Below are 21,686 nucleotides of genomic sequence, written 5' to 3'. Positions count from 1 at the left end.
ACATTAAACAGAACACTCTTGGGAATGTCAACCGGGTACTGGGGAGGTTGGGAAAAGGGGTAGGAAAACCTACTCCGAGGAGTCTGGCCAGGATCTCCTCGGAGTCCTCCTTTTGGAGGGCCAGGTCGGACCGATCGAGAGGGGGCAGAGGGAAGATGGAGCCTCTGCTGTGGGTTGGCCTTGAGGACCCCCCTCAAGGGCTCCGACCGAGGGACACGGGGTGAGGTAGACGGGGTAGGGACAACAGAACCGGGGGAACTGGGATTCAACCGTGACACTGATGGATTTTTTCGCAGTTCCCTCTGCTGAGACAACAATTGCAAAACTTTACCCGCCCAGTAAGCGGCCGGGTAAAGCTTTGCCTCCCCAGAGCTGACATCTTGATCTAATTTTGCTAAAACAGCTTTCCAATAGAGAGGGTCTCTAATTTGCTCTGGGGTAGTGTTGGGGAACTGAGAAAAAATCCACTTTACTAAACTCTTTAAAGCAACCTTCGGGGGATCTAAACCTCCCCCAAGCAACAAACTTCTAACCTGGTGAAAGGCTCTTTTTTGAGGAGAGCTCTGACGCGCACCCATCGCGTAAATTAAAAGAAAACGACAGAGAAAGTAAAGAAAAGAGCACTCCTCTGATGACACTGACCGCCTAAACCGAAGTAAATAAAACAACTAAAACAAGAACTGCTCGTCCGCCCGCTCCCACGCTGCCGCTTGCCTAGAAGACCGGTCCCAGAGCAGGCATGAGCCCCCAACAGCAAGACAGCAGGAAAGTGAAGGAAAAGAGGGGTTGGGAGCTGTCCCCAAAGCAGGGCTCAGGTCCCGGGAAGATTAAAAAGGTGGGGGGGAAGACCCCCAAGGCAGGGGCTTACCAATCAGACGAACGGCGAAAAGAAGATCCGGTAGAGGCAGAACTCCGCCCTCGGAGCTCTTCTTGGGTGAGAGGAGTTGTAGCTCCGGGTCCACCGGGAGCGCTGCTCCTACAACAGAGCCTGCTGCGACCGGTGGTAGATTAGTGTCCAGAGGTCCGATGACCTCGTCCACGGGGTCCGAGCGAGGGCCACGCGGTGGGTGCCAATCTGCAGCGATCACTGGCTGGAGACCCTGTGACCTGGCTAGCTGAGAAGGTGGCCAACAGTCCCACTGCAGCAGGGGGTGTCAGACCCGGTGGCAAGGCCCCAGGACTGGCAGCTTCAGGCACCCCTCGGCGGTAATAGCCTTGGGCTGTGCCTGCAGGACGAGGTCTCGGGGTAGAGCTGCTGAATAGGGCGGAGCAGAAAAGAGCCGGACACTCTCTGGGGTCAAACAAGTTTAATGTCCCGGGGGGCGACCAGCAGAGAGTGACCGCGCGCGAAAAAAAAATTGGGCATGGGATTATAAAGGGAGGTGGTAACTGGAGGTGGGATTTACAAAAAACCAATCAGGGGAAGTCAGGGGACGTGCTTAACATAATAGACTGTAAGGAAGAACTAATCGATACATTATAAAGGAGGGGCCCCGGGACCTCAGCCAATCACTACTCCCACTGAGAGGAACATTCTGGAAGACTGGGAGTGGTGGGGAGTGATTGACTGGGCCCAGGGAGGAGGGAAAATTATACATATTAGGAGATACAGGGTGGGGAAATTACATGACATGGGGGCAACCATAGCAACTAAATAATAGACAGAAACTAGGGCGGGGAAAACTGGGAGGACAGAACCATCGTAACAAAGGGGGGGAAGAAACAGAACATACAACACACCACAACACCCTCCCGCCTCCCCTGGAAAGCACAAAAGGCAAAGATCCCAGGCTGGGATAAGAACAATTTATTGGGAACAACAATGAGATAAGGAATGAATGGAACAGAAACAATATTGATAACAGAGTGTATAAATAAAACTGTTTACAGGGAAAACTAAAACACAATTTACTGGGTCTGCCTTGCCACGTATTTCCTCCTGCCTGGAAAGCACACCCTTCTTCTCAGGGACAGAGAGAGAGAGAGAGAGAGGCCCTTTTCCTGTCCCTGGCAATGACCTGAGGTGGAAGTGAATGTAATGGCACAGTCATTGCCAGATCCTCATGTTCTTCCATCCCACATCATGTCATTGGCAGCATCGGGAAAAGGGACAGGTATCTTCCCAACATGGATCAGAAGGAGAAATGGATCACCAGGGCTCTTCCCAACATGGATCCTCCAACTATGGATGAAGTTGGGGCAGTGCACAAAAGTCCTCCTGCATTGGGGCATTGGCAGAGCTTCCCTTACAGGTGCCTCCGTTGGTGTCTGGTTAAGACAGAGATCTGGGTGAAGCTTTTCCCACACTGGGGACACTCGTAGGGCCTCTCCCCAGTGTGGATGCACCGGTGGGTGATGAGGGTGAAGTTGCGCTTAAAGCCCTTTCCACAGTCAGGGCATCGGAAGGGCCTCTCATCTGTGTGAATCCGCTTATGCCGGAGGAGACTGGAGCTGCTCTGAAACCTCTTCTGACACTGGGGACACTCGTAGGGCCTCTCCCCCGCGTGGATGCGTTGGTGTATGACAAGGGCAGAGCTGGAGCTGAAGCCCTTCCCACATTCCCCACACTCATAGGGCCATTCCCAGTGTGGATCATCTGGTGGCTGATCAGGGTTCTGCTCTGCCTGAAGCTCTTCCCACACTCCAAGCACTTGTGGGGCTTCTGCCCATCATGAAGCTGCCCATGGACTACCAGCTCCAAGTTCCGGCTGAAGCTCTGTCCACCTTCCTGGCTCAGGGTGGGTCTTTCCTCCTCAGAGAACCCTGGGTTGGGTTTGGAGCCCCTCCTCCTCATGGGGGATCTCCAGGGCTTTTCCTCCCCATTGGATTCTTTTCCCATGGAGCCACTCAAACCGGCCTCTTCCATGAGGTTGTGCTGTCGGGATTTGTCGTCCCTGATCTTGATCCTCAGCTCCTTCTCTGGTAGAGGAAGGACAAGCACAGGATGGGATTTCCCTCCGTGCAAGAGGGAAGGGGAAGGAGATCCCCCCAGTGCATCCCTGGCAGGATGGCATTGGCAGCAGGGATGTCCTGCAGCGAGGGGATTTTCTGGGCTGGGAGATGGAGCAGGAGAGAGGGGGAAAGGGGCACTGACTTCCCCCTCACCTGCCTGGGTGTCCTGGGGCATCCTCATCTTCCTTGAGGTGTCTTCCGCCATCTGGCCAAGTTTTAGGAATGGGATATTCCTAAAACAAGGGAGGAAAACAAGGGTCGAGCACAATGAGCTTTTTACTGGTTTAAAGGCAAACCTGGGGAAGAGTCTAAGCCAGAATTCCAATTCAGTAACAAAATAAGGATCAAGGCAATGATACAGAAACACTGCCTTAAACTGACAGAGTCAGGATATAACCTGACACCCTGTTGTTCAGGGTGGTGGCAGCAGTCCCAGTAAATGGTGGCTGCAGTCCTGTTGGAGAGATGAAGGTGATTCTGTCGAAGCAGTGATCCTGTATAAGGATCTGGTCTTCCGCTGGTGGTTCAGTTGTGGTTATGGAGCTCTTGTCCTCTGGCAATCCAGTAGGCAAGCTGCTCCTGGTGTAGCAATGTGTTAGCTTATATCCAGGTAGGAATGCTTGGATCCTCCCCCTGGGCGGAGCATCCCACAATGGGAGGATGGAAGTTTATCAGTCCTGCAGTGACACTCAATGGCCCATTCACAGGAGATATCTCCCCTGGAGGGCTTTATCAGGGCTGAGTCATGGAAGAGATAAAGAACACTGCCCCACCTGTCTATAAGATTTGATGAAGATGGGGATTGAAAACATGCATTTGGTTACATCTTGCATGGCAACCTGAAACAGTGGGGTAATCTCTGCTCAGGGGGTGAACACCACCCCCCTTACCCAAACTGGCTCAGCTGTAAAACCCCCACCCTGGCAATGCCACACACACAGGGGACAATGTCACACTTGGCCCCCTCCAGGGGAGGTCTGTTTCACAGGCTGGGGGACTTTGCCAAATGTTAGAATAATTTTTCTCTTTGTCCCTGTCACCTTTGTGACAGCTACACATAGCTTCCCCTTCCTTTTCATAATCCGTATTGGGCCTATTTTCCACTTTTCTTTTTTTAGAATGTGCCAGCAGCTGAGCTGGAGCTGTGCAGGACCAATGGAATTTGGATTTGCCAAAAATAGCTTCTATTGTAAGTTTATAAAATTTTGGGATTTATTTGCCTTTCCATCACAAGTGACTTGTGGGAAGAGTAAATTCAATGCATTTTATCTAGGATCAATTTTGTTTTCTGACAAGAAACAACATTACTTTCTCTGGTGCCCAGGGGATGCATGGGGGGGTTTTTCCCTGTCCCTCTCACCACAGGCCATTCCCCAGGGGGTCTCCATCATTCTCACCCCAGAGAATGCCTGGAGGGTCTCCCTCCCTCTCACCCCTGTGCCAGGGGGTGCTCAGGGCAGTCTCTGTCCCTCTCAGCCCAGGGGATGCTCGGGGGTCTCTGTCCCCTCACCCAGGGGATGCTCAGGGGTCTCCATCCCTCTGGCCTCAGGCAATGCCTGTGCAGGGCTGGGGACCAGGGGCTCTGTGTCCCTCTCACCGCTGAGGGTGCTCGGGGCTGGGGGGGCTCTCCCACCTTCTCACACCTGGGGAGGCTGGGGGGGTCTCTGTCCCTCTCAGCCCTGCTGGGACCCCACCCAAACATCATCGGGCTCAGAGGGACAGAGACACCCCCAGAAGGGCTGAACCTGGGATTTGGTTTGGGGCTGAGGGTTTAGGAAGGGGCTGGAATTGGGGCTGGAGTTGGATTTTGGGCGGAGATTAGGATTAGAGCTGGGATTGGGGTTAACGCTAGACATGGGATTGGCTTTATGGCTGGGGTTGGGATTGGGTCTTGGGATAGACGAGTCTGGCACTGGAATGAGATTAAATACAGAACTGTGAGTGTGTCTAAACATGGAGTGAGACTGAGACCAGGATCAGGGTTTGGGATTGAGCTCACCCAGAGTAGGACAGGGGGGATGTTACAGTGTGAATGTTTGGGGAAAAACGAGCTTTGAATGCCTATGGTTGGGGATTCCTCCCACCCACGTCCATTTCTATAAGTCACCTGATGTCCCAAAATCAAGAGTAAATAAAAAAAAGCCACCAGGAGTTTCCCATTTCCAGTCTCATCCCTCTTGGGTTATGGTTGGTCCCCCATCTCAGGGCTTCTGGGGATCCCATGGGGCCTGGGGATCCCTCCTCTCCAGGGTCCTGCTTTTGGATTCTGGGAGGTTCTGGGGTCCCAAGGTCCCCCTCTCCAGCCTCCCCTCAATCCAGCCACTTGGGGTTCCCCCTTCTTTCTACCACCCTGTCCTGGATTAGGGCAAATTTGGTCGAAACCCTCCAAAAGGAGTTTCCTCTAGAATGCTGATTCAGCAGCCCCACCCTCAGCCAGTTTGGGAAAATATTTCCTTAGAGGAAAGTGGGAAAAAAATGTTACTTTACAGGCAAAGCATTTACCAGCACAAAAATTGAACAATATTAAGCAATAAAACCTCTTACTGCTCCAAAATAGATGACAAACTCTGAACGTTCCTCCTTGGGTTGTAGCTCTGCGCACTCAGTGTCTTATCAGTGTCTTATCAGTCTCTTATCAGTCTCTTATCAGTCCCTCCAGCACTGGAAATGCTGTGGCCCAGGCTCAGCCAGGTGGGTCACAGGTGCGAGCTGCCGGTGGTGTTCTGGCTGTTCAGTGCAGAGCAGATTTAAACAGCTCCAAAGAAAAAGAAAAACCACAGTCCAGAGAACTTCTCTGCCTCAGCGAGCTAAAAACTAACTAAAAGCAAAGGACAGCTCTGTCCTGCTCTCTGTCCATCCAGCAGCTGGAATGTAGAGGAGTGAGTGCAGTTACTGAAAACAAACTGCTGCTCCTTCCTCCTCCTCTTCGCTCTCAGAACCAGCCTTAAAGGTGCAGAACTCATTTCTGGGCTAAACAGACCGATGGGGGTACGAGCATCATGAAGTCACCCCAGGACACCCCTGTCAGGGTCAGGGGGTCCCGTCCCTGCCTCATCTCCGGGCTGCCGGGGGTCCCCCAGCTCCGGTATCGCCCCTTCCCCTCTCCCCGCCCCGGGGGTTCCCCGTTCCACAGCCCCGGCTCTCACGGGGATCCCCAAAACCAGTGTCCCGCCCCGTCGGTACCGGGCCATCCCCACGTGGACCCCCGGGACCCTCCCGAGGAGCGATCGCGGCTCCTCTCCCCCCGAGAAATCTCCTCTTAGGGAGCCCGGGGATACCCGGGGCTCGAGTCCGGGATCTGCCGGCTCCGAACACTCTCCAAAAAATCCTCCCGGAGACCCCTGGCTGGAGCCGGGGCGAGCTCGGCCTCCGCCCTCCCCTGCGGCTCGGGGCTGGGGGCGATGCTCCCGGGGCAGGGGGTGCTGCAGGCTCGGCGTGCGGGCGCTGCGAGCGCCGCGATTCTCCCGCTCCTGCTCCTGCTCCTCCTCTCCCTCCTCTTCCTCCCGCATTTCCTCCGCTCCCAGCCCGGGCCCCCCTTTCCCACCGCTCTGCCCCGCGGCCCCGCAGCACCGGCTGCTGGGTGGGGGAGCCCCCGATCGGCCCCAGGGCGGATCCGTCCCCCCGGCCCGAGCCCCAAATTCCGCTCCGGGGCCGCCGGGCTCTGCGGGCCCGCCTGGCAACCGGTGAGTCATCGGCGAGAAAAGCTCTGGTTGGCTGGAAATTGTTTACCGCGTCCTCTGATTGGCTGGAATTGTAAAAGACGCTACGCCCTGCGGGTGTTCCTGGGAGCTGCGGAGTCCGGGCGGGAGCCTTTTCCTGTTTCTTTGTGTTCTCTGAGACCTCTTTCCTTTTTCTTTCTCTCTTTGAGACCTCTTCCCGCTTTCTTTCTCTCCCTTTCTCCTCCCCATTTCTTGTTCCGTTCCGTCCACGCTCAATAATCGTCGGTTGCTTTCCCACGCTCTCATTCGCTCCTTCAGTGTGGCAGAGGCGTCTCTCCCTCGCGGGGTTGTAATCCGTGGACAGGGTCCCTTCCCACCCCAGTCCCTGGAAAATGTCCATCAAAGCCACCTTTGCTGTGTGCTCTGGAGCCCACAGAGCGTCTGGATCTTCTCCCCTTGGGAGGCACGGCAGGAGCAGCACCCTGGGAGCCTCGGGAATGCTCCTCTGGGATCCACGGCACACACTGCCAGGGTCTGGAATTCCCGTTCTCAGCTATGAAAAGATGTTCCGGCCCTTGAGGGCAAAGCTGTCAAGAAAGAGCCAAAAGCCAAGTGGAGCAAGATCTTACAGTGGCATTTCATTGCGAGCCTTCATAACTTCCCCCATGGTTGTTGTAGCTCCTGAATTGGGAATTAAATCCGGGTACGGTCTTTGGTGTGAGCATCCCTGGGTCAAGGGAGACACTGAGAGAGAAACAGAGCAGACAAAGAGAGGCAGGAGAGAAAAGAGGGCACAAACACAGTCAGCTGAGAAGGTGGCACTCTGAAAACAGACCAGAACTGACTGAAAAGGAATATAACAGAAAGGAATAATTTTGCACCTTTTATTTACTATCAAAATACAATTTCTTCCCCTTCTCACAAACCTCTTGCCAGTGTCAAGCAGGGCTGTCAGAAAGTCCTTCATTCTGGGTGGATGTTCCAGGCTGCAGCCACAAGGAAACAGGGAATGAGGATTTTCCTGCTCCTGGGGAGTTTGACATCCTCAGCTGAGGAGAGGAGGAGGCACCAAAAGAAAAGGGCAGCTGGGCTTCACCCTTCCACAGGAAAAACGGGGCGGGGGAATCGCTCATCCTGTCTGCTGCTGCTCCCACAGGGATGTGAGGGCTGATCCCAGAGACCCAGTGATCACAGTCAGGGCTGCCCTCAGGGAATGCTTGCCTGGTACTGAGGGGCAGCGTGGGAGCACCTGGATCTTGGGGCACCCAGCTGCCCCCCATGTTTGGAGGTGCCTGAGGAGGGCTGGGACAACGCCAGGGACATCCTGCAGTGACATCCCCCCTGTTCTGCCCTGGGTGAGCTCAGTCCCAAACCTGACCCTGATCCTGGTCTCAATCTCACTCCATGTTTAGACACACTTAATGTTCTGTATTTAATCTCATCCCAGTGCCAGATTTATCTAGCCCTAGACCCAATCCCTACCCCAGCCCTAAAGCTAATCCCATGTCCAGCCTTAACCTCAATCCCAGCTCTAATCCAAATCTCAGCCCCAACTCCAATCCCAGCCCCAATTCCAGCCCCTTCCTAAACCCTAAGCCCCAAACCAAATCCCAGGTTCAGCCCTTCTGGGGGTTTGGGGGTGTCTCTGTCCCTCTGAGCCCAATGATGTTTGGGTGGGGTCACAGCAGGGCTGAGAGGGACAGAGACCCCCCGGCCTCCCCAGGTGTGAGAAGGTGGGAGAGCCCCCCCAGGCCCGAGCACCCTCAGTGGTGAGAGGGACACAGAGCCCCTGGTCCCCAGCCCTGCACAGGCATTGCCTGAGGCCAGAGGGATGGAGACCCCCCGAGCATCCCCCAGGGTCAGGGGACAGAGACTGCCCTGAGCACCCCCTGGCACAGGGTATGAGAGGGAGGGAGACCCCCCCCAGGCATTCCCTGGGGTGAGAATGATGGAGACCCCCTGGGGAATGGCCTGTGGTGAGAGGGACAGGGAAAAACCCCCTGAGGAATGGCCTGGGGTGACAGGGACAGGGACAACCCTCCCAAACCCCTGCCAAGCATCCCCCAGGGCGAGAGGCACAGAGACCCCTCGAGCATCCCCTGGGCACTGGACAAAATAATTTGGCAGAAATCAAACTTGACTCTGCATAAATCACTTTGATGAATATTTGATTTTCCCACAAGTCAGATGTGATGAAAATGCAAACATATCCCAAACATTAATAAACTGACAGTACAAGCAATTTTGTGACAATTCCAAGTTCCACTCGTTCCTGCACAGCTCCAGCTCAGCTGCTGGCACATTCTGATAAAAGTGTAAATTCAGCCCAAGACAGATATCATTGAAAGGAAAGTAAACTCTTTGTAGCTGTCACAAAGGTGACAGGGATGAAGAGAAAAATGATTCTCACATTTCGCAAAGCACTCAAGCCTGGGAATTCAGGAGTTATTTGGGAATTTAGCTACTTGAGCTGAGCTTCTTGTAGGACTTTTAGCAGCCTTGTGTTCCTCACCATGGGGTGAATGAACCTTGTCAGTCTCGCTGGTATCATTTGCTCCCTTTCCTCCTGTGATTTTAAAAAACATTTCAAGGAAGGATGTCGCAGACATTTTTTCATAAAATCCTCTCTTTTAGGATTTGTCCTTTCTGGGAAGCTGAGGCCCCAGAAGAAAAATGCAAACAATAATTATCTGCTGATGTGGAATGTAACAGGAGCATCTGTGATTGGTCTTCTGTGAGTGTTTGGATTTGCTGACCACTCATGGGAGAGTTGGTCCTTGCTTTCTGCTGGACACAGAACTTTGTTATTCATTCAGTTCTTCCTATTCTTAGCTTAGCAAGCCTCTGCAACTTTTCTCTATTCCTTTTAGTATAGTTATAATGCATTATATATCATATATCAATAAATCCAGCCTTCTGATCATGAACCAAGATTCTCGTCCACTTCTCTCACCCTGAAGACCTTCATCAGGTCGCTGTAATAGAAGGACAACAAAATATTTTCTTTACACTCCAGGCCCGCAAAGGCGATTTACCTCATCAGTTCTCCCATAAGTCACTCAGAGGAAGCTGCAGCCCAGTTTCAAAGAGTTCCTCCAGAGAGAACCACAACCTCCTCAGAGGAGGGAACCATGGTGTTGTCAAAGGCACTTGGGGTCAGAGAACAGTGCCTAAACTCACTGTGCCAAAATAATTTCACAGTCTGGTGAGTCTGGTTAGGAAAAGTGTTAGATTCCTCTGCCCCAATTAAGGTGATAATGAGACCAAACCCAAAATGAATTTTATTGAACAGTAAATGGGATAGAAAAGGGGGGACAGGAAAAAGAGCCCTCCCCTGGGGCAGGGTAAGTGTGACATTGTCTCGTGTGTGTGTGCCCTTCCCAGGGTGGGGGTTTTACAGCTGAGCCAGTTTGGGTAAGGGGGGTGGTGTTCACCCCCTGAGCAGGGATTACCCCACTGTTTCAGGTTGCCATGCAAGATGTAACCAAATGCATGTTTTCAATCCCCACCTTCAGCAACTGCTATAAACAGGTGGGGCAGTGTTCTTTATCTCTTCCATGACTCAGCCCTGATAAAGCCCTCCAGGGGAGATATCTCCTGTGAATGGGCCATTGAGTGTCACTGCAGGACTGATAAACTTCCATCCTCCCATTGTGGGATGCTCCGCCCAGGGGGAGGATCTAAGCATTCCTACCTGGATATAAGCTGAGACTTGCCACACCAGGAGCAGCTTGCCTACTGGATTGCCAGAGGACAAGAGCTCCATAACCACCACTGGACCTCCAAAGGAAGACCAGACCCTTCTGTACGATCACTGCTTCGACAGAATCACCTTCTTCTCTCCAACAGGACTGCAGTCACCATTTAATGGGACTGCTGCCACCACCCTGACCAACAGGGTGTCAGGTTATATCCTGACTCTGTCAGTTTAAGGCAGTGTTTCTGTATCATTGCCTTGATCTTAGTTTTCTTTTAAATTGTAATTCTGGTTAAGACCCTCCCCAGGTTTGCCTTCAAACCAGTACAAAAGACAATGTGCACACCCTTTGTTTTCTTCCCAAACAAGGATTTCCCATTTCCAAACCTTGATTGCATGGAGAAGGAGGCTTTGAGGAAGAGGAAGGAGCCCTGGGACACCCAGATAGGTGAGGAGGAAGTCAGTTCCTATTTCCCCCTCTCTCCTGCTCCATCTCCCAGCCCAGCACAGGCCCCGGCTGCAGGACAACTCTGCTGCCAGCCCTGTCCTGCCAGAGATGTACTGGAGGGATCTCCTTCCCCTTCCCTCTGGCATGGAGGCAAATCCCATCCTCTCCTTGTCCTTCCTTCCCCAGGGAAGGAACTGAGGATGGAGACCAGGGAGGAAAAATCTGCATGGCAGAACCTCGTGAAAGAGGCCGTTTTGAGTGATTCTAGCGCACAGGAATCCAACAGGGAAGAAAAACCTCAGGAATCCCCCATGGTGCGGGGCTCCAAACCCAGCCCAGGGTGCTCTGAAGAAGAAAGAGCCACCCTGAGCCAGGAAGGTGGGCAGAGCTTCCGCCAGAGTTCAGAGCTGGTGGTCCATAAAAAGCTTCATGATGGGGAGAAGCCCCAGAAGTGCTTGCAGTGTGGGAAGAACTTTAGGTGGAGCTCCCACCTGATCAGCCACCAGATGATCCACACCGGGGAATGGCCCTACGAGTGTGGGGAGTGTGGGAAGGGCTTCAGCTACAGATCCAACCTTGTGACCCACCAACGTCTCCACACTGGAGAGAGGCCCTACGAGTGTCCCCAGTGTCAGAAGAGGTTTCAGAGCAGCTCCAATCTCCTCCAGCACCAGCGGATTCACACCGAGGAGAGGCCCTTCCTCTGCCCTGAGTGCGGGAAGGGCTTTAAGCACAACTTCACCCTCATCATGCACCGGCGCATCCACACTGGGGAGAGGCCCTACCAGTATCCCCAGTGTGAGAAGAGCTTCACCAGTAGCTCTCACTTGACCAGACACCAACGGAGCCACCAGTAAGGGAAGCCCTGCAAATGCCAAAAATGCAGGAACAGCTTCATGCCCCACTCCAGCTTCATCCCCCATTAGAGGGCCCACATTGGGAAAAACCCTGGTGATCCAGTTTCCCTCTAGTCTATGCTGGGAAGACACCTGTCCCTTTTCCTGCCCTTGCCAAAGACATGATGTGGGACGGAAGAACCTGAGGGTCTGGCCATGGCCGTGTCATTACATTCACTCGCACCTCAGGTCATTGCCAGGGGCAGGAAAGGGACTCTCTCTCTCTCTCCCTGAGGAGATGAGTGAAATTTCCAGACATGGGAAATTGTGGCCAGGAAGAGCCTGTTGTTGATGTATTAGTTTTCCCAGTAAACTGTTTTATTTATCCCTTCTGTTATCAGTATCATTTCTGTTTCTGTTTGTTCCTTATCTCATTGTTGTTCCCAATAAATTGTTCTTATCCCATGCTGGGATCTTTGCCTTTTGTGCTTTCCATGGGAGGTGGGAGGGCAGCGAGGGCAGCGCGGTTTAGCAGGGTCAGGAAATTGGGGAATCCCATTCCTGAACCCTGGCCCATGGAAACCGAGCATCCCAGCTGGTCCCAGCTCTGGTGGCCATGGCAGCAGCCTTGGGAGCGGGTCCCTGGCTGGGGCTGTGGGAACCTCTTCCCTCTGGTGCCCAGGGACAGGAGTGGAGGGAACGGCTGCAGCTGAGTTGGCGCAGGCTCAGGTTGGATGTCAGGAAAGGTTTTTGCCCAGAGGCTGCTGGGGCCCTGCCCAGGCTCCCCAGGGAAGGGTCCCAGCTCCAGGGCTCTCTGAGCTGCAGCAGCGTTTGGACAGCGCTGCCAGGCCCAGGCTGGCATTGTTGGGGTGTCCTGTGCAGGGCCAGCAGTTGGACTGGAGGATCCTGATGGGTCCCTCCCAGCTCAGCCAATTCTGTGGTTCTGGGATCCCATGAGCCTGGGGATGGGGCTGCCAATGGTTGCCATGGCAACAGTCTCTGGCTGCAGGCCTGAGCTGGTGTCCATGGCAACCACCCCTGGCATGGGGTCTCCATGGAGCTGCCATGGAAACTGACCATAGCAACAGGGGACTGGGGATGGTTGCCATGGAAACTGACCATAGCAACAGGGGGCTGGTGATGGTTGCCTGCTTAGGATCAGGTTTGTCACAGGCCCTCAGAGGGGTTCCTTAGGGACTTTCCAAGAGTCTCCAAGCTGTTCCAGGACTGGAATGTCACAGGCACAGACAGGGGCTCCATGGAGACCTCCCAGGGCTTTCTGGGGATGGTGAAGAGCCCTGTGGTCAGAGGCAGTCACAGCCATTCCATGGTGACATCCCAGGGCACCTTGGGCTGCAAAGGCACCAGTCTGTCACAGGCACTCACGGGGGCTCCATGGTGACATCCCAGGAGTCCCCAGGCTGCCAAAGAGCCGGGATGTCCCAGACACTCACAGGGTTCCTGTCATGGGCAGATATATTTATATAAATATGTATTCTCTATTATGGTAATGATTAGACAAAACTGCCTTAATCAGAAATATTTATGCCAGGATGTAAGAGACGTAAAATATATTATACAGAGCACTAGGAAATTATTTCAAAGCAACTGTATTAAGCAAAACCTGTAATTAAGCAGAGATTGATGTCACTCCCCCAGACCAATGACCATGGGCAATTCCCTTTGGCTCAGCCTGGAGCAGTGACCTTGAGGGTGTCCCCACCGCTGGGAGGAATCCCCACACCCCTCAAGAAGGGAAATGTCAGGAGATGCTGCCATTAAAATTTAGGACAGGGCTTTTCTCGTCTGAGGTGCTGCCCTGTCAGTCAGGTGTGCCCAGGCTGGGCCAGCTCAGCAGCGCTGCAGAAGCTCTCAGTGGTGTCACTTGGTTGTTCCTTTCTCTGGGGATTTTTCCAGCTCTGCCACAGCTTCAGCTCCCTCTGAGGATGTTGAACTTTGGGATGGAGGAGTCAGGCTGGTTTCAGCATTATTCACCCCCAAAGCAGTGTGACTCCCCTCCTTCATTTCCCACTGGGGGCTTTGCAAACAGGACCTTGTTGGAGTTGTTGGAGCCCATTGCAGGCAGAGCCTCCTGCTCCAGCAGGAACTGCCTTTCCTGTGCCATCAGCGGGGCAGGTCCCGCTGCAGGAAAAGCCCCAGGCCAGCCCCAGCACAGGGAAGGGCTCGGGCACAAGGGCAGAGTGCCGTGCTGGGAGCTGTGCCAGGGAGAGCCTGAGGCACCAAAGGCACCTTGGCAGCAGCAGCTGCTTGCAGGCCATGGCCAGAAGCCTCCCTTGGCAGCCCGGCCTGGTGGCCACCACTGCAGAGCTGCTGCCTCAGGGCTCATTCCTGGCTGGGCTCTGAAAAGCTACTTCTGCTCCAGGAGCCTGACTGGGAAGCCACTGGCCCCAGCACCTTGGGGACAAGATATTAATGACAAAACTCTTCATGGCAGCAGAGCCAAGGCAGGGGCAGAGGAAAGGGCAGAGCCAGGCCCAGGGGACAGGGCTGCCATGGTGATGGCTGTGAGGTCACCGCCCCTGCAGCAGCCTGGCTGCCCTCAGCAGACATTCTGGCCAGAAGCGTTGTGAGGGCACCCAGCACATCAGAGAACACACACAACAGGAATTCTGTCCTTGGGAATGAGAGGGTTTCATTGGGTCAGGCTGCACAAAGCTCCCGATCTTGGGCAACGCCTGGGATGTGGCATCCAATTCTCTGGAAAAAAAGCTGCAATTTTGTGACACTCTCATAAGTGTAAAATGTTTCCTCCTTCTAGCAAATGTAAATCCACCCTCCTTCTGTTTAGAGGTATTGACCTTTCTTCTGTCACTGCAAGATTTAGCAAAAAATAACTTTGACCACTATTTTTCTATTTTCACAGACCTTGGAGAGGACCCAAAAACCTCCCAAGATGGGGTTTGGAGGCCTCATCACAAAACCAGCAGGGCAAGTCTGATGGCTCTGGGCTCTGATGTGGAGACTGAGGACAGAACAGGAGTAGCTTGGGAGGGATTGGAGGGTGGTTTCTGAGGGGCTGGAGCTTTTTTTCATAGAGGATATAACCATGAGAAGGAAATAATGGCACAAGTACAGCTGGGGAGGCCCAGACTGGCACCAGGAGAAAGGAATTTCCCTGCCAGGGCAGGGCTGTGGTGCAGCACGTCCCCAGCAGGAGCCTGGAGCAGCCCAAGGCTTTTGTGTGGGCAGGCAGAGGCAGGCAGGAGGCAGAGCTGTCAGCAAAGGAAGGGCCCAGCCAGGTGGGGCAGCCGGGGGATGCCGACAGCCTGCAGGGACAGAGGCGCAGGGCAGGGACACCGTGGGACAGCCTGGGCTGCACAGGGCACAGGGATGGGCAGCAGCTGCAAGACAGCCCTGCCAGAGCCAACCTGGGCAGCACTTTGGCCATGGCTGCTGGCCCTGGGCCTGAGGCAGGAGCAGGAGACAAGTGACCCTTGCAGGCCTGGGGCCTCATTGCCTCCTTGTCCCTGCTCAGCAGCCTGGCAGGGGCCGCCCCATGCTCCTGCCCTTGGCATTGCACATCCCCACATGCCAGTGCCCATCCCGGGAAGAGCCCTGAGCAAGGAGGGAGGGACAGGATCTGCCTGGCCAGGGGCTGGGGCTCAGGCCTTGGCCCTTTGCATTCCTCAAACACATTCAGGTGGGCTCAGCTGTGGAGACCATTGTGACAATTTGGGGTGTCATGGAACCAAGGGACCATTGCGACACTCCGAGACCCCATGGAGCCAAAGGTCCATTGTGACATTGCAGCACCTCCTGTCATTAATGGTCCATTGAGACACTGTGGAGCCAAAGGAGACCATTGTGACACTGCAAACCCCTAGTGTTCAAAGGTCCATTGTGACATTGCAGGGCTCATGGAACAGAGGAGTCACGTGACATTGTGGGGTCTGGGGAGCTGTGGAGAGGATTGTGCCACTGCAAGGCCTCATGGAATCATTGGGACCACTGTGACACTGCTGGACCCCATGGAATGGGATGACCCTTGATGCCAGGACCATCAGGAACTCAGTTGTCTCTTCTGCTAATGAAACACTGAGGCTCCATGCTTTCCTTCTTATAGAAAAAGAACTCTCCTTCTCCTCCAAGCATCCATGGCCAAAACTAGAATTTCACCTCCAAATTTCCTTATATCCAGGGATTGTTCCAATAGGAGTATTGCCAGGACAAGTCTGGCGGGTAATGGTTTCACAAGGGTCAGCTCTCATCTTTCCCCAAAACACTGGGGAAGGCTCTGTGCTTTCCTTCCTATGGAAAAGAACTGTCCTGCTTCTCCAGGTGGCCATGGCTGAGATTGGGCTTGCACCTCCAAAATTCTCTAAGACTGCTCCCAGACAAAATCTGCCATTCCTGACAAGACAGACTGGCCTTGGCCTAGTGAAGCTCTCATCTGCCTTCCAAACACTGGGGCTCTGTGCTTTCCTTCCTCTGGAAAAGAACTGTCATTTTAGTCCAGATGCCCATGGCCAGAATTGGGTTCCGCCTCCAACATTCCCTGTTGTGAGAGATTGGAGGAGATTGTTAGCTGGAAACATTTCATGTGTGGGGGAGGAAGGAGCAGGTCCAGCCCTGCCCTGCTCTGGAACCCCAATCCCCCCAGAGCCTCTGTCCCAACCCAGCAGTGTCTGCCAGTCCCTGGCACAGCACAGGCAATGCTCCACAGCCACCTCTGCAGCCCCAGCCCAGCTCCTGAGGGACCAAATGAGCCCAAGTCCCACCTGGGGGAAGGGCCCAGGAAGACCAAGGGGTATTGAAGGCTGACCGCAAGGCAAGCACACATCTTGACCCCACCTCCTCCTCTAATTTCCATCTGAACAGTGCTGGAATTCAGGAGTTAGTAGCTCTGTGTACGCCTCTCTGGATCTTTTTTCTGTCTTTCTCTCTTTCTGTATCTACTTCTTCTGTTTCTGTGCTCCTGCAAATTTTGATTAACATTACATTGAACAGGCTTAGAGTTTGTAAAGTGGAATGAGCCAAGTCAATGCGTTGAGAAGTGTTTTTTGTTGATTGAATGTCTGTTGTATTTTGACATTAGAAGAATTTTAAAAAGTAATAAAATCTTTTTGTGTAACTGAAAATTTGTTAAACCACTAAGATACTGAACACGCCTCTGTGAAACACATATGCTAAAGACGAAAAACCCAGGAACCTCCTCTTTCTTTTTCAGACAACAAAGAAGATACGGGTCCTGGACCTGGCCCCCATCTCAACCAAACCAAACCAAACCAAACCAAGCCAAACTAAACCACCCTGCTGTGGGCTGTGCCCTTTCCATCCGCCCCAGGCTGTGCCCCACCATTGACCCCATTCTAACCAAACCAAACCAAACCAAACCAAACCAAACCAAACCAAACCAAACCCCAACAACTACCAAACAGGAAAACAAAAGAGGCTACAAAACCCCAACCAGAAGAAAGCTAGCCACAGCTATTAAAATCTTACCATCAAGTCCCTTCCTCCCAACACAACTAAAACTAAAATCTCCTACAACCTGTAACCCATACAAAATAACCCTACAGCTAAAATTAAACACAAAAAAACCCCAAACCAACCATAAAACCAATCCTAACACAACCCAACCATAACTTCCATGACAATTTACTAGCGGGTAAGGTGTTAATCCTTTCAATACTTAATCCTCCCTTCAGTAAAAGAAAAACAAAATGCAAGCGTATAAAAAACAACATAAAACTATCAACATGAGTAAAGAACAAATGAAATCCCGAATAAAAAAAGAAAGAAAAAATACTTTAATCTTAAAACTAAAATCCTCTTATAAACTATAAGAAAAAACTCTTCTTCACTAAAATACAAAAAATATTAAAAAATTCAAATTACTATCAAACAAAAACCTCCATATTAAAAGAAACAAATGTTAAAATACCTATAATTTCTTAAACATTTTAAACAGGGGTGAAAAAAAGTAATCCAGTATCCCCAACAGAAGATCTCTATTCCCAGAGATAAAAATAATTTAAAAAGTAAATTATGAAAACTTTTACCTATAAAGAACTCATCTTTAAAACAATACACCGTTAGACGACATGGCCCATGAACAAGCTGTAAAAAAGCTTGGTAGCAACGAAACCAACTTCACAATAACGAAGTTCCCCAAACAACTGTTATCCATGAAAAAATTAAGAACCAAAAAAACCCTATTTTTTCCTCTTGTAAAAAAATCTCCATAACCTTAAAAAAACCTCCTCTCCCAAAGTAAACAAAAAAAGACTATTCTAGAAATAGTAAACTAACTAGTAATATTTAGTTTAATTTCTTTATATTTTCATTTAAAAAAATGTTGTAAAGAAAAAAAAGTGTTCTAAAGAGTTTCTTTAAATTTTTACTACCTTTTTTCTTCTATTTACTTTTACTAAAATTTTCTTTATACCCCTTTAAAATTTTACACCTACTTTACCTGTCTCGTAATCCTATCTCACAACAAAATAAATACATAAATGATTAACGAACATTAAAAGCAACCACACTCATCAATCCAATAATTAAGAAGTCTCTATATTAAAAAAATCTAAATTAACAAACCAAAACCACTACAATGTCATAATTAACACTTTGCCAACGTTTTTCTGATATTCTAAAGTTGCCAGTAAGGCTGTTTTGTTGTTTTGGGCTCCCCAGAATCTCTTGGGGGTATTTCTGCAGTGCATCCAACTCAGAGTACACAAACAATTGTAATTCCTTTTAAATATCTCCCTGAGAGAGTTGTTTGGGGGATGGGAGTCAGGGCTTGTGTGTCCTGCTTGGCCCAGCCCAGGCAGGGCTTTCCCAGCCACATTCCACACTCCATTTCCCAGCTGGAGCCCCTGGTGCCTCTGAGTTGTGCTGCCCCAGCCCCAGGGACGCTCTCCTTGTCTGCCCATTCCCCCACGGTCTCTGGGCAGGGATGGCCTCAGTGGGGGCTGCTGACATCCTCAGCAACTTGGAGGCTGCTGCTGAATTTTACTGCTCCAGAGCCTTGTTCAGCCTTCAGCTCTTCAGTTTGGGAATTCAGTGTCCCAGGGCCCATTAACATTCTGAACACTTTAACAACCCAAGCCTCTGGGAATAATTTGATTTGAGTTTCCTAATAATTTGTGGTTAATTCGACAGATTTCAGAAGCCTATTTAAAGTGAATACACTATATTTAAAAAGACAGGGCCAGAAAATATTTCTTCAGGTCCTGTAATTTATTTTTTATTTACTGGTGATTCATTAACATGTGCAAACTCCAATTGACACTGAATCCCAGTACCTCCTCATGCAGTTTGAATAGATATGGAAATCAAGACCCTTCATGGCTGACAATCAATTGGACTCTGTCCCTACACCCACCCCACATTTCCCCCATCCAAGCCCTGGCACTCAGAGCAGCCTTGTGCAAATCTGAGCTCCTTCCAGCCCAGGCTGCACCTGGAGCTTTCAGCTCCTTGGCTCCAACTCCCACCTGCTTTCCTTGGAGAAGGAGCTGCCTGAGACACAGAGGGATGTTCATTTCTTGTCAGCCAACAAAGCCAAGGGAAGGCACAACTCCATCAAATGCAAAAGTCATTCTTCTCCCTGCCTCTGCCCTGCCCCTGATCCCCACAGCCTGTCCTGTTTCCTTCATCCCTGCATTGCAAAGGACTTTCTGGGACAAGGGAGCTCTGCTCTGGCTATGGAGGCAGGCCCAAGTGCAGACCCTGGAGTATGAGCCACAAGTCATCAGGTTTCTGTACTTTGAGGGACCAGGAACTGGTGAGACTCAGAGGCACCAAAAGGTTTCTCTTCATGGTCAACATAAAAAAATGTGAACATAAAATTTAACAAATATCAAGACAGTTCCCTCAGCTCCCTGTGACATCCCAGCAACATCTGACATGTTCACCATACACAAAGGATTGCTTTATAGGAAGGATTTAAGACAAAGACATAAGAAGAGGGGATATAAAAGATAAAACTACAACTAAGATGATGACTAAGGAGTTATTTAAACTTCTGAAAGATTGGGCAACTCCCTGATGCTCAAAGCAAGAAGCCACTCAGGGGAGATGCATTGAACAGACCAGAGAACAGCTGCAGGAGGAAATCTGGGAGCAAGGGGAAGGAGATAGATCCAGCTGCTCTAAATGAAGAGATGTCCTTAGACATGGCCATTTTAACAGGAGAGCTCAAAATAGCCGAAGAAAAAGAGTAATGAAATATTAGACTAAATGCTGGTGGCAAAGCTGGAGGGGAAGATCAGTACTTGTTCTCCTGCCATCTGAAGAAGAATCCAGTAGATCCAGGAAACTCCAGTTCCTGATGGGAAAATTTTGCCATTTCTTAAAAGTACTCAAATGACCCAGAAAAAAAAGATTTGCTTGTATATAATGATATAAACAGGGATTAAAACCTGTGCTACATTCCAGGCAGAAATCAGTTGTGTGCCCATGGACTGCAGTGCCATTTGTGCCCTGAGGTGCCCACCTGGGATTGGATCTCTCAGAGAGCACCTGAGGGAGAGCAGAGCACCTTTCAAGCTGCAGGTCCCTGACAGCCCTGCAGGGCTCCTGTCCCATCAACATCTGCTCTGCTTCCATCTGAAACAGGGCCAAGCATGGTGCCGGGATCATCAGAGAGCTGAGGTGTGTGCTGGAATTCAATGCTCTCCCCATCCCACAGCATCCCTGCATTTCCCTCCTGCAGCCTTGGTCTCCAGCACAGCCATGGAGGCTCTTTGGGCTCTGGACTGTTGCTGCAGCCCCAAGGGCAGCTGAGCTCTGCCTTTGGCACAGTCAGGCCTGGCCAGCGCAGGCCATGCTCAGCAATGTCTTGTGTGTGCCTGGCCTTGCTGTTAGCCTTGGCAGTGGCTGCGTGGCCCCTTTGTGGCCCTGTGCTGGTCCAGCCATGGTGGCCCAGCCCCTGTGCAGGCCCAGCCCAGGCCAGGAGCCCCTGGGCCAGCAGAGAGGCCATGGGGCACAGAGCTGCTGCTGGCCATGGCCGGGAACAGGCCCTGAGCCCCGCAGGAGGATGGAGCTGGGCCACAGCCAAACTCAGCCCAGGCCAAAGCTGGGCTCAGCTGCCAGGGCTGCCAATACATGGGCACAGAGGCTGGTGCTGACAAATGTCCTGGGCCCCCTCCCTGCTCTGTCCATGCCACCAAGGAGACAGAGCAGCCTCCTCTCTGGGCCACTTGCCTGTTTGCAATGCTTGTACATGTGCTGGCCCTGCCCCACAAGGCCTGGCCTGAGTCCTGCCCCTGCACGCTCTGCCGGGCTGAGACCATCTCACTGAGACCAACACTGATGGTTTCTGGGCCAGGCTCTCGGAGCCCAGCCCAGCTCCCTGCAAGCTCTGCCAGCTGCCCTGAGCTCTGGGCAGCACCAAGGGCCTCTCCCCAGCCCAGCCCAGCCAGCTCTGACCCCACAGCTCTGCTCTGGCCAGGCTGCTCTGGCCACTGGCCCAACGGCCTCAGCCCCTGGCAAGGGCACAGCAGCAGCTGCAGCTGCCACAGGACTCAGCCCCAGCTGCCCCAAGGCAGCTCCCTTGCTGCCCTGCTCCCCTCGGGCTGAGGTGCTGAGAGCTCTGCAGTCCCTGCTGCCATCCCATCTGCCCAGGGCAGCACAAGAGCCGTGGCCTTGGGGCCCTCAAGAGCTGCTCCTGATCCAGGCCCAGGGCCCATCCCAAAGCTGGTGCAGCCACCAAGCTGTGCCCATTTCTATTCATTGCTGCTCTGCTGGGGATGGATCCTCAGCCACTTGGATGTTGCTGATGAATTTTACTACTCCCAGAGGCTTCTTCTTTCTTGAGCACTTCAATTCAGGAATTCAGTGAGAAAAGCTCATAAACATTTGCTCAAAACACCACAACAATACAAGCCCCAGGGAAAAATCTAAGTTTTCACTATTTCTGTTGTTAATTCGCAAGTGTATTAAAAGTGAAACTGCTATATTGAAAAAAAAAAGCAGAGAGAACTGTTTTGTCTTGTTTTCTTTTACTATTTATGGATTGATATCAGCAATTTCCAGTTGAACCCCCAGAACCTTCTAATGCATCCTGAACTTATATGAAAATCAAACCCTTCATGACTGACAATCAGTAACACTTTTTCCACACC

General features: G+C 51.8%; 1 pseudogene; it reads left to right on the top strand.

Annotated features, from left to right (window-relative positions):
* The window catches only part of LOC132085215 (zinc finger protein 271-like), a 519,877-nt pseudogene that overhangs the window by 28,005 nt on the left and 470,186 nt on the right, over window positions 1–21,686 (top strand).

Source organism: Ammospiza nelsoni, chromosome 29, assembly GCF_027579445.1.
Source record: "Ammospiza nelsoni isolate bAmmNel1 chromosome 29, bAmmNel1.pri, whole genome shotgun sequence".
In the NCBI taxonomy this organism is placed as follows: Eukaryota; Metazoa; Chordata; class Aves; order Passeriformes; family Passerellidae; genus Ammospiza; species Ammospiza nelsoni.
The sequence above is the reverse complement of the archived record's forward strand: the minus strand, read 5'-3'. Positions and strand labels throughout refer to the sequence as shown.